This window comes from Larus michahellis, chromosome 8 (genome assembly GCF_964199755.1).
Source record: "Larus michahellis chromosome 8, bLarMic1.1, whole genome shotgun sequence".
Lineage (NCBI taxonomy): Eukaryota > Metazoa > Chordata > Aves > Charadriiformes > Laridae > Larus > Larus michahellis.
In genome coordinates, this window is record NC_133903.1 from 45,400,597 (window position 1) to 45,416,992 (window position 16,396).

General features: G+C 55.0%; 1 protein-coding gene across 1 annotated transcript in view; it reads left to right on the forward strand.

The window, feature by feature from the left end:
• Window positions 1-13,281: 13,281 nt before the first annotated feature.
• The window catches only part of ST3GAL3 (ST3 beta-galactoside alpha-2,3-sialyltransferase 3), a 194,032-nt gene continuing 190,917 nt past the window's right edge, over window positions 13,282-16,396 (forward strand). Inside the window, exon 1 of the mRNA XM_074599488.1 lies at window positions 13,282-13,469. The gene's annotated coding sequence lies outside the window, so the exon portion shown is untranslated. The remainder of the gene's footprint in view (window positions 13,470-16,396) is intronic.

A 16,396-nucleotide genomic window follows, 5' to 3' on the forward strand; every position in this document is an offset into this window, starting at 1 on the left:
GTTGGCTGCACTGTGTTGGAAACTGCTGCCATCGTGCACTCTGAGACAAAGGGCCTTCCCAATTTTTCCATCAGTTCTTGTGCTGCATCATTCAAACATGAGCATACTTTACCTACTGCAGTGATTGAACTGCATTTTGGCTTCTCTCCGTGAACTTAAAATTGGTGACCCTGATGTTTGAGGGGTTTATATTATTTGACTTTGCAAAAACAATTGGTTTTACGGCTTGAAGGTAGCAATAAAAGCTCGTTACAGAGCAGCTGTCTCAAAGGTACATATGCTTTCAGTTACCCATACTTTGATCTCGACTGATAATAACTTTCTCCAGTGGTTTGTTTTTGGAGTTGTATTTATCCCTGTTACAGCATCATTCCAGTGAGGGCAAGGTGCTGACAGAGTATCAGCTAGGCAGGTGCTTCTTGAATGTGTTCAGTAGGAAATCACACTTACTATGCCCCACGGGAGCTCTGGTGGCCCTCCCTTAGGTCCATTGCATGTGATGCTGCAGGCAGTAGACCTCCTTACTTCACTTTTCATGAAGCTTCCATCTGTGACTGGTTCAGGTTGGACCCATAAAAAGCATTTTTAGTACAAACAAGTAGTGGCTTGCCCTTAATTCAAGGATGAGTTTGGCAAGCCAGTGATTACTTTTTATAAGGTTTAAAAAGGTGACTGCGTTCTTTGTAAAGCACCTGATTGCAGTAATGTTTCTGCCTGGGGCTGGACTTCTAGGAGACCTTTTTCTCCATCAGCAGACCCCTCAGATGACCAGAGAAAGTACCGTCAGTAGTAGGACCCATTCTCCTTGCCCTTTCTCTCTCTTCCCAGTGTTTTGAGCTGGGTTGAACTGATTCTGCACTGTTTGAGGAGCATAGCCACGTATCCCAAGGCTTCCAATGCATCTCTGTTCTTCCATTCTCTAACTGGGCTCCTGTTGTCTGACATGTCTGCAGTTGTGCTTGTTTTTTTAATGCAAACATGGGATGAAATCAAGACTCTGGTAGCCTGTATGTTGTTTTCAATTTGATCAAGTAATAAATCTAATTTCAAAATGGACAATCTGTAGACTAATTTAAGAACCAAAACAATGTAACTTGTAAATTCTCATCATGCTTCTAATCTTTGTAGTAGCATTATTCCTTTCTAATACTCATCTCCTTAATGCTTATCCAGTGAGTTCTTGGGTGTCTTTCAGAGATGCTAGGCAGAGTTCTGTTATTTAAGGACTCGGTCCAGCATGGCTGTTCAACCAGAACAGGGACAGCCACAGCCTTGTCCCTCCTCATTGAAGTACAGACGTGAGACATCTGCAGTAAGAGCTGAGTTGCCATAGGTTCCCTCTGTAGCTGAGAATAGCAGTTGCAGAAGAGGAGTCATCAGAAAATCTTCCCTGGGTGCAGAGTCAGGCAGCTCCGCTCTTTACTTCAGCGTTGACTCTTGAATTTCGCAGTGCTGGTGAAGACTTGCTGAACCGGCAGTCAGGAAAAGGAGGTTCTCCTGCCTTAGCTCGGGGATTTGTGTTACTGATACACCGAGTGACCTTGAGTAAATTGCTTATTCGTTGTATTATTACTTCTGCCCCTATCTTTGGAGCCTTAAGTGCCAGGTATTCCTGGAGCCAGCTTTTGTAGTTTGGGGAAATGTTAACATCTCCTTTTCCCTGACAAATTTGTAAGCATTGCACAGAACCTTTTAGTGTGCGCACTTAAGTTAGTGTAAAGTGTGCAGTATTTTAGGTTCAACATGAACAACAAGGAATATTGCTTAAAGTCAAAATAAGCCGTAATCATTTTTCGTTTCTTTGCATCGCTGTTAGAGCTGTTCAGCAGCTTTAGATTTCTCCCTCGGATGAGTGAAGAGTGCAACGCTTCAGGTGGGGCGAGTGTGGTGTTGCTTGGTTCCACTAATGAGCATAGCTGAGGGTGTGTATCGGTAGTTTCCTTTGACCTCACCAGAATGGTCTACAGAGGAATGGGAAACATTCACCTGATCGCTATCTTTTGAGGAACCCATGGCAGATCCATGCAGAAACGTTGCCACAGCCTCCTTGCTGCAGCATGAGTAATGTGACAATGCTGAAGTCAAAACTGTTCTGACAGCATCTAGCGAAGGAGGGAAATGCGTGGGATGGTACTGGAAAAAGACCAAAATCGTATAGTATGTGTGTTAGTTTCTAGACAAAACTGAGTGAAGGTAGGAGAGCCTGAAAAGAGGTGTCCTTGGCCTGTAATTCTGTGTTCAGGAAAGTTCTCACTTTTATGAATGGTTCCAGTGGGCTGTGAACGCTTTCGGTATGCAATGCAAGAGAGGAATAGAACAGGCCTGCTGCCCGGGCTCGTCCACCTTACCTGGGGGAGTTAGTCGGGTGGGAATCACTGCCTGGGGCATCCCGTGTGGGCCCCTCATGCAGCAAGAGGAGCCAGTAGCCCAGGAATTGGGATCCTGTCCTCTTCAGCCACACTGATGGCTGAAGGAAGAGCTGCCTCCTTGCGGGCTGTAGGCAAGGTGGGTGGCTGGTGTGCTGAGATGTTGCCATACCCAGGCTGACGTCCTCCATCTAGAGCTAAGAGAAACCTGTCTCTGCAGCTCAAGAATTTGTACCAGCCACTCTCACATCCAAGCAGTGCCTGTGACCGCACTCTGGTACATCACATACAAGTACGCTGTAGCCAAAGTGAACTACTTCAAGAAGTATAATGAATCAAGTCCACAGTCTTGCTGAATTTAGGGAGGCAGGGGGTGTGTTGCACCCCTGGACCTCCAGAGAAGCTTCGGACATGGGGATCAGGTGATTGTTAATGTGAGTTAATGTTAATTAATATGCTTGGACTCTCATTTCCTCAAGTGCTGCTGCTTCTCTTCAGCACAACATCTCTGTACCTTCTGGGTTAATTCTCATGCCTAGCCCTGCAAACAGGGGTTAATTCAAACTTTGTTACTGATAGCCAGAAGCAGTTTAAAAAAAAAAAAAAAAAAAAAAGAAGAAACAACTCTGTCTGCCACTGTCCTGGGTGCAGGTCATGGTGCCTTTGCATGTGCAGGCTGCAGGTTGGATGTGCAGAGGAGACAGTAACTTGCAGCCAGCTCTATTGGAAATGGGAACGGTGCGCTGCTGCTGCAGGCAGGGGGCTGTTCTGCTGGGAGCAAGGGAATGGGCGACAAGAAGCAACTGCACCAAAGGGCTTAGCAGCCCCTCTGGTTGGAGCTGCGGTGGCCTGCGGTGGGTGGCTGCCCAGGCTGCTTGCCTCTGCAGCAGGGGACGCAGCTTTTGCTTGTCTAGGCCCAGCAGAGCCAGGGCAGGATGAAGGGAGCAGTTGTGTTGGCAGCCGGAGAAGGATCTGTCCCAAGTCCTCTCTGGCTTTCCCATTTCCAGCTGGATTGATGTTTCCAAACACCATTTAACAGCTGGTGTCCACAGAGGCTGGCAGGGGAGCTAATGCTCTTATTCCGCCTTTCTCCTTCGCATGCGGGTGGGTAACATGGGGCATGTACTTGGACCCTTGGCCCTCCTTGCAGTGGGGCTGGGGGCAGCCCTGCTTTTTCTCACTGGTTGGAAGTGAAAGGCTCCTCCTGGATCCCTGTGGGAGCAGGGGTCTGCAGCGCTGTCCCCAGCAGGGAGGCCCCAACATGGGCCCTCGGCGCTGTGCAGAGCCTGGCAAGGGGAAAGGGACAGAAAAACAGACCTTGGCTCTTGTCCCTCCCCAGCCGGAGCAGCTGAGGGGCTGCCAAGGGCTGCGCGGCAGGGAGAATAAAGACGGCGTTCATGGGAGCTGCACGGCTCCAAGCTGCCGGGCTGGGAGCCAGGCACGTCAGCACCTGATGGTCCTGCTCGAGGAAGGGCTTCTCACTCCTCGCCTTCTCCAGCTGAGCTCAGGGCTTCTCCAGACAAGCTGTACTGAAGGGGTCCCAGCACAGTGAGGTCTCTCCTGCCCCGCTACCCTGCCTTTTCTAGGCTGGGCTTTTGCCTGCGTGGGGCATCTTTGGCACCAGTGGGGGGGATCTTTCCCCAGGAGCCCAGCTCCCGCGCTCCTGCCCTGGACCATGATGCCTGAGGCAGCTGCCCAGGGTCCCTCCTGCCTGACTGTGTTCTCCAGCCTCCGTCAGTTTGTGGGGGACCTGGATCAGTCCCTCGCCCGGCTGTGCAGACTCTGCGAAGGAGCAGCCTCGTCATGTGGTGGCGGAGCTGAGGCTGCAGGGATGGTTCCCAGAGCTGCAGGGCCAGGATGTGGGGGGCAATCCCTGGGAGCTGGGCTGTCCTTGCCTCCCACAGCAGATCCCCACCCCTTCTCCAGGCAGCCTGGAGCACCTCAATCCTTCCTTCAGGAGCTGCTGCACAGAAGAGCCCTTGGACAGCTTTTTTGGGGAGATGCCTGGTACCTGCTGGGGGAGACTTTTCCCCCCTCCCAGTGAACGGATGCCTGGCTATGGCTGGGCCCTTCCCGGTGCCTCAGAGGTGCGTTGGTCTCACCCCTCTCCCAGCAAAACCTGTCCCACAGCCCTACAGGGGCTGAGATTGCTCAAGGCTCTGCTTCCCGGGGATGGCTGTGCCAAGGATCCCGGTGCGAGGAGCAGTGAGACAGGTCTGTGCCTGGGGCGTGTCCCTCTGGGAGCTGCCGCCCGGTCCATGTGGCCTCAGCCCTGGGTCACCAGCCTGGGAGAGGTTTGGTTGTGGTGGTGTCGCCCTGCTCTCTGGGGTCTCGATGGGAGCGCAGCACGGGGTGGAGGTGAGTAGGTGGCACTTCAGGTTTGAGGTCAAGTATGCTTGTGACATCCTGGGGACACCAGCCTGGCTGGGATGAAATCAGTGTGAGTTGGCTGCATGGTGGAGCAGCAGGCGGTTCCTCTTGGACAGCACAGCACCAGGGGAGGTCCGGATGGAGGGAGCAGGGCTTGTGGCTCAGGGCAGGGGGCGGTCACACTGCCTGTGGGCTGGGCTGGGTGCATGTAGGGAGTCTCCCAGCACCTGGCCAGCAGTGGTGACGGTGGCGTTGGCTGCGATGGGCCCTTGGGCTGGTATCCTGGAGGCCAGAGGAGCTTGCTAGAGATATGTCTCTGTGTACTGCCAGGAGGGATGCTGCAGCAGAGGCCAGGGCTGCCCTGAGCCCTCTTCTTCCACAGTCCCTGCAGCCCCTCGTGAGCTGGCGGAGGGCACACGTGGGTGCTGGTGGGCTCCATGCACCCCAGCACAGTCATGCACAGCGGCAGCGAATGCAGAGGGTGCTTCAGGTCCGGTGGCTGAAAGCACATGAAACACATCCTGAAGGCAAGTAAGTAGGGGCTCGTGCACTTGAGAGGGCTGTGGGATGCTGGGCTGGGTGGTAACGTCTTGTGCTCCCTGTGCTCTTGCTTTGGGAGGAGGTTGGACAGGTATTTTGCTGACCAGCTCTGGAGCGAGAGAGAAGAGATGGCTACAGAGGGATGACATGGCTGCTGGTGGGACTGGGGTGCAAGGAGAGCTCAGATGGCAGCTGGCAGAGCAGCCGGGTGGGAGCTTGTCAGCCCCGGTGTGATACTGGGCTCATGGGCTGCATGTAGGGCTGGACCCTGAAGGAGCCCCTCGCCTGTTGCGAGGGCAGTGCTGCGGGGCCAGTGTTTACCCTGCCATGGTGTGCTCTGCCCTGAGCACTGGCTCCTTCTGGGCAGCAGCTCTCCTGGGAACACCGGGGTGGTAGGGGACCAGCCTGGGGGTGGGTTGATGAACCTGTCCCCATATGTCAGGCAGCTCTGCTGGGGCTGTGCTTGCCTTCCCAAAGCAGCCTTCCCTCCTGCCCTGACCCACTAGCATCCCTAGGGCAAGGCATGGGCTCTGCCTGCTGGCTATGAATCTGTGTCAGGGCCAGAGTCTCTGCTTGGGGCTGGATTCGTGCTCTCATCCTGTAAGCCGTTCCTACAACAGCTGGTGTGTCCCTCCTGGCTCCTCCAGCAGCATCTCTGCTCCTTTTCCCACTCAAGTCGGGTCTATTGGGTGGACGATTGCCTGAGGCTCAGCATCAGTGGCCATGCTGACTGTCAGCCCCCGTGGATTCGGGATGGGAAGGGATGGGAAGGGAGGAGCTGACGGCTTTACCCTTTGCTAACAGTGTTGCAGGGCACAAGGCCAACCCTTTTCCTGGATGGGCTGCAAACTCAGCCATACTCTTCTGCTTCTCCGGCTTTTCCCGGGGGCTGAGGTCTGAGCCTGCCTTGCTGCTGCTCTGCCAACTTGCCCTCCAGCTCCCTGTCCCACCGCGCTTGCACCCACAGTGCTGTCAGTTTGCCTGGCTGCGTGCACTTTCGACTTGTCGCAGGGCAGCACCCCCCTTTCACCGTTGTTAAGGGATTCATGGCAGCGGGCTGTGAAACCCCCTGTTCCCCTCTTCCCTGCCCTGCTCTGTCCCCCAGGAGGGATGATCCCTGGGGAACTGCCTGTCTCCCCTGGCTGGGACAGCCCCAGCCATGACGCTGCACCTGGCCGGGATGCTCTGTGCCAAGCACTGGCGCATGCCTCCACTATGGGGATTACCCAGGTAAAGCACAGGATCCCAATACCCTGTGCTGGTGCAGGGCAGAGGAGCTGGCAGGGACCAGCCACTTCCATCTGCATAACGGCAACTGGAGCACAACCACCCTCAACCCACTCCCAGGATATTTTTAGGCCTGGCTGCGCTGATGACGGAGAGATGACAGGCTCGCTCCACACCCGGACCGCAAGATGCCTCTCCCACCGGCAGCTGCCTGGTGCGATGGGAGGAGCGTGGACACCCGGCAAAGCTGCTCAGGGCCGTGGTGTGCTGCGGGCTGGAGCCACAAACATCACCCCAGGAAAGGCAGTACTGTCCCTGTTCAGTGGCTCTGGGCTTGCTGGGAACAGCTGCTAGCGCAGGATACCTCCATCCTTCTCCCTCTGGACTTGCACAGCTTCACAGGTCTTGAGAGAGCGGGTTAATCTCCAGATCTCACCAGCTCTTGAGCTTGAGAGTGTGTCCCAGCTTGTGAAGGAAGAGGAGGGAGATATCTGAGCAGATGATGCTGTGGGACTGAAGTGTGGGCAGCAACATGCTTGCATGTCGTCACTTGCTGTGACCACAGAAGAAATGGGAGCTCCTTCAGGTGAGGAGCTTTTCTTTTCTGTGGGGCCCAAGGCTCAGGAAAGCATTATGGAGGGAACGGACCAAAAACTCCCCTTTTGGGCAGACCCCTGGATGGGGATGCAGCTGGCACAGAGGAAAGTGCGGTGAGACGCTGGAGGAGAGGAGGTCTGGGGCAGGAGGCTGTCCTCCTTGGCCAGGCTTGTCTGCTGCGGGTCCCCCAGCACTGCTGGGGGTACCTGGCATGAAGAGGGTGCCTGATGTTCTGGGCACAGGCAGTGACACATCACTGCTGGGAGGCGACAGTGCCAAGCCACGGCTGTGTCCTGGGTGCTGGTGAAGGTGGGGTGAGAGCCCAACTCTCCCAGCAGTGCCGGGATCTATGGCTGGGTCCAAGGAGAGCTGGGCTGGGGCTGGCTGCTCTGCCCAGCTTCATGCTAGGGCTGACGCGTCAATCCAGACGGGCTGTAGGTGCTGGGCTCTGAATGCAGGACCCGTCCGGGCGGCCGCATCAGTGCTAACCCACCCCATCGACCAGGAACCAGCCTGTCAGGGAGGATGCCATTGGCACCGGCAGCTCGCTGTGGTTAGCTTCCCCAGTCCCTGTGTTGGAAGGACTGGCCCCGCTGCAGGCACGAACCTCCCTCCGCTGGGTGCTGAGCCCTGGAAAGCGCCAGCCCTGAGCAGCTGCCCTCTGGACCTGCCAGCCTCCCCCAGCGTAGCGGTAATTCCAGGCTCCCTCCCCTGTGGCACAGGGAGTTGGTTTCCAGGGGAAGCTTTGCTGGGGAGGCTGAGCTCGGTCCCTGTGTGCTGGTGGCTGAGGTGGGTGGCCTGCGGCTGCCTCCGAGCTGCGGTACATGGGAAATGAGGGACTTGCTGGCCTGGCTGTTCCCCTGTGGCTGCTGGGATGGGGCAGAGGCCTCTGTGGCTGGGAGCTCTGCATATACGCTGTTTAGGACCCCTCTTGCTACAAAAGGATCCAGTGTCCCCCTAGTCCTGTTCTCGCTCGTACCAGCCACTGTGGGATTGTGCGAATGGTGGTGGAGGTGTCCAAGGCCAGGCTGGATGGGGCTTTGAGCAGCCTGGTCTAGTGGGAGGTGTCCCTGCCCATGGCAGGGGGGTTTTAACTGGATGATCTTTAAGGTCCCTTCCAACCCGAACCATTCTATGATTCTGTGATATACTGGGGGAGGTTTGCTGTGCTGCAGCAGTCCCCCCCTCCGTCCGTGTCCCCTGCCTATGGCTGGCAGCTGCCACTTCATGGTTGCTGTTGGCCCAGGTGCTGCCAGCAAACACAGCACCTGCAGACACTTCCCCCTGATTGCGCTAACTCTGTGTGACAAAAAGCGGCTGCAAGAATACACAGGTTGACACAGATGCTGACTCTCCAAAACCAGCGTGCTCCGGCCCCGCGGCCAGAGCTCGAAACCTCGGCCGCATCCTGCAGCGCGGGGTGAGTGTGGTGCAGACCCACGCACCCAGCCCCTGCACCCCCCATGCTGGCCCTGCTCTGCCCTATGGCCCACCCCATGCCACGTGGCGTCTCTCCTTCCTTCTGGATACGCTTCAGCACCCAGGAGCAGGGCAGACACTAGGACACGTCAGGGCCGCCTCAGCTGGGCCCCTGCCAGCCCAGCGCCCCATGCCAGGCACCCGCTCTCGCGCCCACGGGTAAAGCACCTGCACCGGCAGCTCCGGCACCTCCTCCCACCGCCTTCCCCGTGACGGGCAGGATTTGCGCAAAGTCGTCGAGTTGTCTGGCACTTTCCCTTTCCTCCCACTGCCTCTCCTCGCCCCCCGCCCTCGCTGCTGCCTCCCCTCTCCTTGGTCCCTTTCCGGAGCACCGCGCTTATCCCAGTCTTGGGTGAGCAGGGGCTGGGATGCCGCAAGGAGTGTCTTCACTCTGGGCGCATGGCTCTGCATCCTGGGGGGTTTTGATGTCCCTTGGTGCATCACAGAGGGATTCGAGAAGGGGCAGTCACCCACAGAGAGGGTACAGCCTGTGGCTCTGCAGACAAGACATGCCCTGGGAGCTGCTTATCACAGCAGTGTGTCCGACCATCCCGCAGTACAACCTCCTGTGCTGCAAAATCAATGCTTTTTACAACAAATCATGCAAGGAATGGGGGCAGCAAAGGCAATGTGAAACGACTGATTCCAAAGAAGTGTGCTCGTACCCATGCTATCACTTCTGCCCCAGCCTGGCAAAAAAAGGGCACGTGGCCATGATCTGTGTCTGAAATAATGACAAATGACGTCATGAAATTTTGAATGGGGCATGATTCAGCTGCCGGGGAGTGGGGCTCACCTGGGACTGACGCTGGCTTGCAGCCATTTCCTTGGGGCACGCAGGGAAGTGATCAGAGCGACGCAAATGGGAGAGGTTTGTAAACCCGAAGCCGGGACTGATAACGGCAGAGCTGTGGGCTGCTTGCGTTTACGCTGTGGGTTTTGGCACCAGCTCGCTTAGATGTGTTTGGGAGAGGCCAGTGCAAGCACCAAAGCCGGTTGCTGCGTTGGGTGAAGATCGCTGGTGTGTTAGCTCGGGGTCAGAGGCACCAGGGAGCAGCTGGAGATCAGGTAGCAGACTGAAAAGAGGAGCCCAGTGGCCGTGTGGCTCCATCACAACGGGCCAGCTGAAGCTGCACAAGGGCTTGCTAGTGCAATTAATTAAAAAAGAACTGAAGCTCCAGGCTGGAAACGTGGCATTCCCTGGGTAAAGGGCTGGACATGAGCACTGCTGCAGGCAGGCAGCCCGCGCTTGTGAGCAGTGTAGTGCCGCGGAGCCAGGTCAGGCTGAGTCGTGCTTTCTTCTAAAAAAAACACGTGCATGAGCTGGAAGAGCAGGTCAAGATGACTGTCCTCAGGCTGAGCTCGTCCATACCCTCCCCACTGCCTTCTCCAGCACGCAGGGCTCACTCCTGGCCTCCTCTTTGCTGCTGGAGCTGCTTGGACAGGAGATGAGGAGCTTCCCCGCACGTACCCGGGCAGGAGGGGTGAACCCAGGTTTGCATACGGACCAGGGCGAAACAACAAGCGTGACCATGCGACAGCCCTTCATCCAGCCACAGAGAATGAACAATCATATTAAAACTCGAGACTATCTAATCTTACGTGCAAGCTGCTGCACACTGGGGGTGGCTGCGCCTTCAGCAGCCGTGTTGCAAAGAAATGTATTTAATTTCAGGCTTGAGTTTTTGCATCAACTGTGCACCTTTGGACCCCCCCCACCCCCTTCTGCTGAGCTGACACACTGCCCCATAGCAGTGCTCCGTCCCCCCGCATCAGCGAGGAGACCTTCTCCAGGGGCAGCGGAGGAGCCCACGCTCTTCACACCTTGCACAGCCTTATTTGCTACATTCCCAAGCCTTAGCTCCTTTTTCACAGTACCGTCGCAGTTCCTCAGGATTTCTGTGTCCGTGTTGAAGTCTGGAGAGCTGGAGCAGACGTCAGGCTGGCTTTGCCAGGGCTGTAGAGCGGCACAAGTCCTGCCGTGCATCTGCTCGGAAATCCCCTCCATGCGCCTCTGGCTCTCGGAGCCATGGCGCTGCGATGCAGGCTCATAGCAGCAGTTGTGTGTGGGGACAGCTCTCTTTTTTGTTGGCTTTTTTTTTTTTTTCCTTAATTCCACCCCCCCCCGCCCCGCTTTCTGGGAGCTCCTCCACCATGCAGTACAGTCTGTCCTCTCTGTACCCACGTACCTTCCTTTGCAGCCCATTACAGTGCCGTGGGTTGTGATCGTTTTATCAGGCCATTCGGCTCGCGCTGTAGCGGCAAACAGCCTGTTCAGAATTTTATCAGCCACAAATGTAAGCTTTCACCTTGTCATCTAGACAATTGATTTTAAAAACTATTAAATAGCCCTGGACCAGGAAACGGTCGCTGGGTGTCTAGGTACGCTCCCTGTTGTTGATGTCTCCCCATTAAGACTTGGCACACTGACAGACTTCAAAACAAAACTATTAATGCGCATAGTTGTTAATCTATCGTGAGCCTTATTAATTCTTTGTAATACATGCTTTTAATTAAAATCCTATGTCATTGTTGATGGCAGGGGAGAAGCTGAAGTGTGCTATATAGATGCTCCTGCTCTTACCAGCCAAGACCTTTCCTTTTGCCCAGGGAGGAGTTTCCCTGCAAGGTCCATGCTGTGTAACGCAGCCCCCAGGATGCTCTTAGCTGTGCTCTCACCTCCCTGGCAGCAGTCTGGGTCTCTCTGCCATTTCCCTGCACATCACTTTGGCTCTTTGAATTACACTGGCCTCACACCAGTCCAGCATTTGTTAAAAATTAACACGTGTGTTTAGGAGAGCCCAAGATTATGTCATCAAAATGTCGTTTGTGAACTAGCTGGGCCTGTGGCATGAATGTGGCTTGTTTGGGGAGCTGCAGCCTCTCCTTGTGCCACTGCTGTGCCAAATATCCCTATCCTCTGCGACAGCACATGAGACAAGGTCACTCCTGCCATGGCTGTTCCAGAGGAGGCAGCGGCTGGACCGGATCTGCCTGCCCTGCCTGCCCCTTTCAGCTATTTTTATGGCATAAAAGGGGATGGGGCGATGCCTGGATGGAGGGCTCGGTATGAGCCCATCAGGGTTCATGGCTATCGCCGCTCTAACCGTGTCAGAAATTCAGGCTTATTCAGCAGTTGTCCCAGAAACTCAAGGGCAGCAATCCGGTTGTGTGCTCCCCTGGCCCCAAGAGGCAGCGCGGGCACAGCTGGAGCTGGGTTCCTTCCACATTCCTGCAGCACCAGTGCAAGGAAACCTGCTGTGATACCCAGTGGTGGCACATGGGCTGGGTAAGGTCCCCCGTTTCACTCCCATGGCTCAGGTACGTTTCATTGAGGGAGAAAGAAAACCCTTCAAATGGCAAATATACAAGGACTATTTGAGCTTCTATCTGAGTTTCTTTAAGGGACAGAACTAAAGCTGGAAACTCCACCCAGCTTATTATTTTTGAGAAGCTGTTTTCGTGGTGTGCAGCCCAGTAACTAGGCACTGCACCAGATTCCTCAGCAACTCCTGTCACTGAGAGCAGGTTGGGGAAAATGTCAAGAGGCATTGCGAAATATTTCCCTGACAGCACACCCAAACCAGCCTGAACGCCGGCGGGCACCACTCGGTTCCGTGCTCTCCTCTGTTTCACAGCACAGTTCACCTACTGAGAGTTGGGATGTCTGCTCCCAGGGAGCTCACTGGGGTTCGGCACACCTCGCTCCCAGGCTCAGCTTCCTAAATCCCCCCCCAAAAGTGGCACCCCTCTCCCCTGCGGCGGGGTCTGTGCCTGGCCCTGGACAGGCGACGTGCACTTGCAGGAACATGCTGGGAAAAGGAGCCACTGGCTGCCCAGGTGAAATAACCGCTGGCCAGAGGGAAATCCCACCGAATTCTGGCCTGCAGAAGGTCTCTCATTCCGCTGAGGACCTGTGGGCATGGCGCCCGCCTTGTGCTTGCTGCAGGTGCAAGCCCGCCTTTGCGGATTGGCCTGGGATGCTGCTGGAGAGGCAGCCACGACACCCGTGATCCCAGTAGGGAGCGGGTGAGGGACTTGTGTGGGGAGTGGAGGTGTCCCCCACCACCCAGCTCCACGCATCAGGGTCCTGGGTGTGCAGCTGAGCCGTGTGCTGCCCAGGCCAGGCAGCTCTAACCTGCCAGCGGCAGGTCTGGAAAAGATTTAGGACAATCCTGCCTGAATGCTTCGTCTGATGCTCTGGCAGAAAGGACCAACGCAGCCCTTTGAGACAGAGAATAGGAAAAGGCAGATTTAATCCCTGTGTCAAAGCATTAGGGAGGCTCATTGTGGGATTCTACGTCTTGAAAAGGCTTCAGGAAAATCAGAGAGGTTGTGTAGAGCATAAACGCAAAAAATGGCTTGAGGGTAGGAGGAAAAGCCTGGCAGTAAGAGAATTAAGCAACTCGGTATATTTAGCTTATCAGAAAGATGGATGAGAGGGGGGTTGCTTGCAGCATATGTGCAGTGTCACAAAGAGAAAATGCCAAGCTCTGAAAGGCTCTTTAATCAAGCAGAAGGCAGAACAAAATGGTATGTCTGCAAGCTGAAGCCAGACACAGGGATGTGGGATGCTCTTCTGAACGTGAGGGTGAGGGACTCCTGAAACAGACCCAGAAAGGTGGGAGTCTCCAACGCTTGACTTCAAATCCAGCCTACCTCCTTTCTTGGAAAATATGCGCGAACAAAACGTAGCGTATTGGAATTAATGCAAGGAGATGAAGCGCTGAGTGGCGTGCTGGCCGGCTGCTCACTCTCCTACGGCCGCGTGTCAGGCAGGACCTTTGGATCATTTCAGCTGAGGAAGACCTTGGGAAACGCGGTCCGGTCAGGCTGCGCGCTTGGGGACCCGTTCGGGCAGGCTCCGGGTGTTCACCTGCGCCCGTAGTGGTAAGTGCGGCTGTTCACTGTTGAAAACATCTGGAGGGTGGCAGAATTTTTCAGCCAAGTCCAGCTTGTTTCAGCTTGTTTTCTGTGGGACTGCTGACAATGCTGTTCAGCATTTCTCTTCTTAGAGTAGCCAGAGCACCAGAAATGTAAAATGCCATCCACAGACTCATCACACTCACAGCCTGTGTTTAAGAATAATACGCAATGAGTGTGTGAGATGTTTGGCCAGAGAGATAAAGACAAAATACGAGTGTCTTACAGACCAGGTCGCATTCCCCGAGCCTGTGCATCAGCAGAGGTAATCTCTATCTAGCCTTTACTGGAAAGAGATCTTTGCTGTAGCATTTAGTGGTATTTAATTAATAATAAAATACTATGTTAATTAGTATCAGGTCTGATTTGATGACATGTAATTTGGGAAGAAGGATTACAGCGTGAGTATTAGAATGAGAATTTTTACAGGGCAGAGAATCAAAATGAGATTAGCAGTCTCGCTACAGAGGGAGCCCGGAGGCTGACGTGTGTGTGTTCGGCAACCGATGCAGATAGTTACAGCATAACTTTATTTACTGATGGGAAAAGAACCTGTAGCTGTTATTTGCCTTTACGTGTCACCCCGTATAATGCGCGGCTCAGCCACCATGAAAGAAAAATGCAAGCAGGCATCATTCCAGTGGGAACGCCCCGTGGTGCTCAGCACCACGTGTGAGGTGTGTTTGCAGAACAATTTTGGCATGCCCCGGGAGGGCTCCTTCCAGAGGAAGGAAAGGAGGAAGCGTTGCTGATGGTCACCTCCACGTGCCAAAGCCCCTCGAGGGATGTGAATGGCTGAACCAGCTCCTGGCCCCCTCACACAGCTTTGACCCAGGTGCGCTATATGTGCCGAGGGCACCGGGTTATGCCTAGTCCAACGTGAGCCCCCCAGGCAGCATGCAGGGTTGATGCAGGGACATGGGGTGCAGGACCCCTCACCACTTGCTCCGGGCACCGACCATCCTGAGTTACCAGATAACGCAGCCACCAGCCGTGCCCTCTGCCAGAGCCTTCTTTTTCCAGCCCATGGCCAGCGTTGCTGCAGGAAAGGCTCTGCAGAGACGTGGGCAGCTGCGGGCACTGCCCCAGGGCTCAGCGGGTCGACCACAAGCGGGTTTTTGTCGAGCAGGGCAAGCTGCAGCTCTTGCCCTTTCATTTGGTCAGTTTGGCTTTGAAAAGCTCCAGAGCATTCTGGAAAGTGGCACAGCAATATGATAGGATTTAATCAGACTTAATTATTCCCCTGCTGTCGATCTCCTAGCAACATCCAGCTTGACATCTGCCTGCGAATGAAACATGTAAGCTAAGTAGGAACATGTTCAGACTAAAGCCCTGCTACTCGAACCAAATCACTCCACTAATCATTGCCTTAATTCATCTCGTGGCCGTTAGACAGCTGCTGGGAGCTGGTACCTGATTTCCATTGAGGCATGGCACTCACGTCCCGAGTTTTTTTCCAGCCTGGCAAGAAGCGTGACTTTATCCTGGGCTCTTTCCAGAGTGCTGACACCTGATAACACCAGGTAGAGTTTCCCAAGTGACAAACGCGAGCTCAGGAGCAAGCCCCAGCCTTGTCGCTATCTGGCTTCATGCTGTAGGTCCTGCTTATCTCATCAGCAAAATCAGATCACCCGCTGTGCCTGCAGACCGCAGGGTTTAAACTCTGAGCGCACAAGTCTTAGAATCAGGGCGGTTTAGGTGAGGTTTGAGGATGGTCAGAGCAGATGTGGCACGGCGGCAGCAGGCGTCACAAGCAGATCTGTGTCACCAGGGTGGCAGGGAGAAGAGACCCAGCTTATGCAGCTGGAGGGATGAAGAGGCAAAAAGAGGAGCCGAAGCGTTTGTAAAGCAAAGCCGAGGTCCAGCCAGGCACGACGCGGTGCAGGAGTCGGTGGGGTTATTGGAGGAAATGAGCCTGTGGCTGAGTGGGGGCCAGTGGAGGAGGTGCCCAGCCCAGCCATGCACCGGTTCGCCATGAAACCAGAGGGAAGGGATCTGCCTCGTCTGGGTGAGCGCAACTCTGTCCCCAGTGGGTCAGCCCCAGGGAGATGGGGATCGGTCCAGGCAGCGGTGGGGTGGGCAGGCCTGCAGATGGATGGGACTGTGTGGATGTGGTCGTGGCCCTTCTCTGTGCACCTCCTCGGGGGGATATTGGTGCCAGTGATACCTGGGTGTTGGCACAAGTCTGTTTGGCTCCTGCGCTGTGTCTAGAAGTTGTTATTGGTATAGAAAAGACCCAACTGGATGCCAGCGAAGCATGTGTCTCTGCAGAGAGGCAGAGGGTATCTATGAGCCCGGCTGCACGAGTGCAGCACATGCAGCCATGTCACACTGATTTCATCCATGCTGAACACAAAGTGGAGATGCGTGAGCCCCTGCCAGCTCTCCCTGCAACCTGCATGGGCTCTGCCTCTCACCAAGTGCCCGGGACGGGCTTGGGCAGTGCTCAGCCAGCCCTGTGCCGTCCGAGGTGGTGTGTGTCAGTCAGCATCGGCACTTGGGCTCGCTGCCAGCAGGAACTGCCACCACGCTGGACAAGATCCTACTTAGTTTCACTTAAACTCACGTGGCTTTTTGTTTACCTTGTGTTATCAGTGACTCACAGAGGGTGGAAACAGAAAATCACTGGGCTCCTTTACTGTCCTGAAGATGCAAGTTTATTCCTTATGGTCTTTTTCCTTTCTGATGATGTTTGCCCTCCATGCCTAATAATTTCCCTAACTGTTTATCATTCCCTCCCTGTGCTGCCTTATATTTGTGTTTCTCACTTGCCCTGTGCTCAACGAGTATTAGGGCTACCCAGCAAGACTGTGGGGCCAGCGGTGAAGAGGGTGATGCTGTGGGGAGGGTGAGATGCGGGCTGGCAGCCTTGCAGGATGGGGGTGGAGACCGTA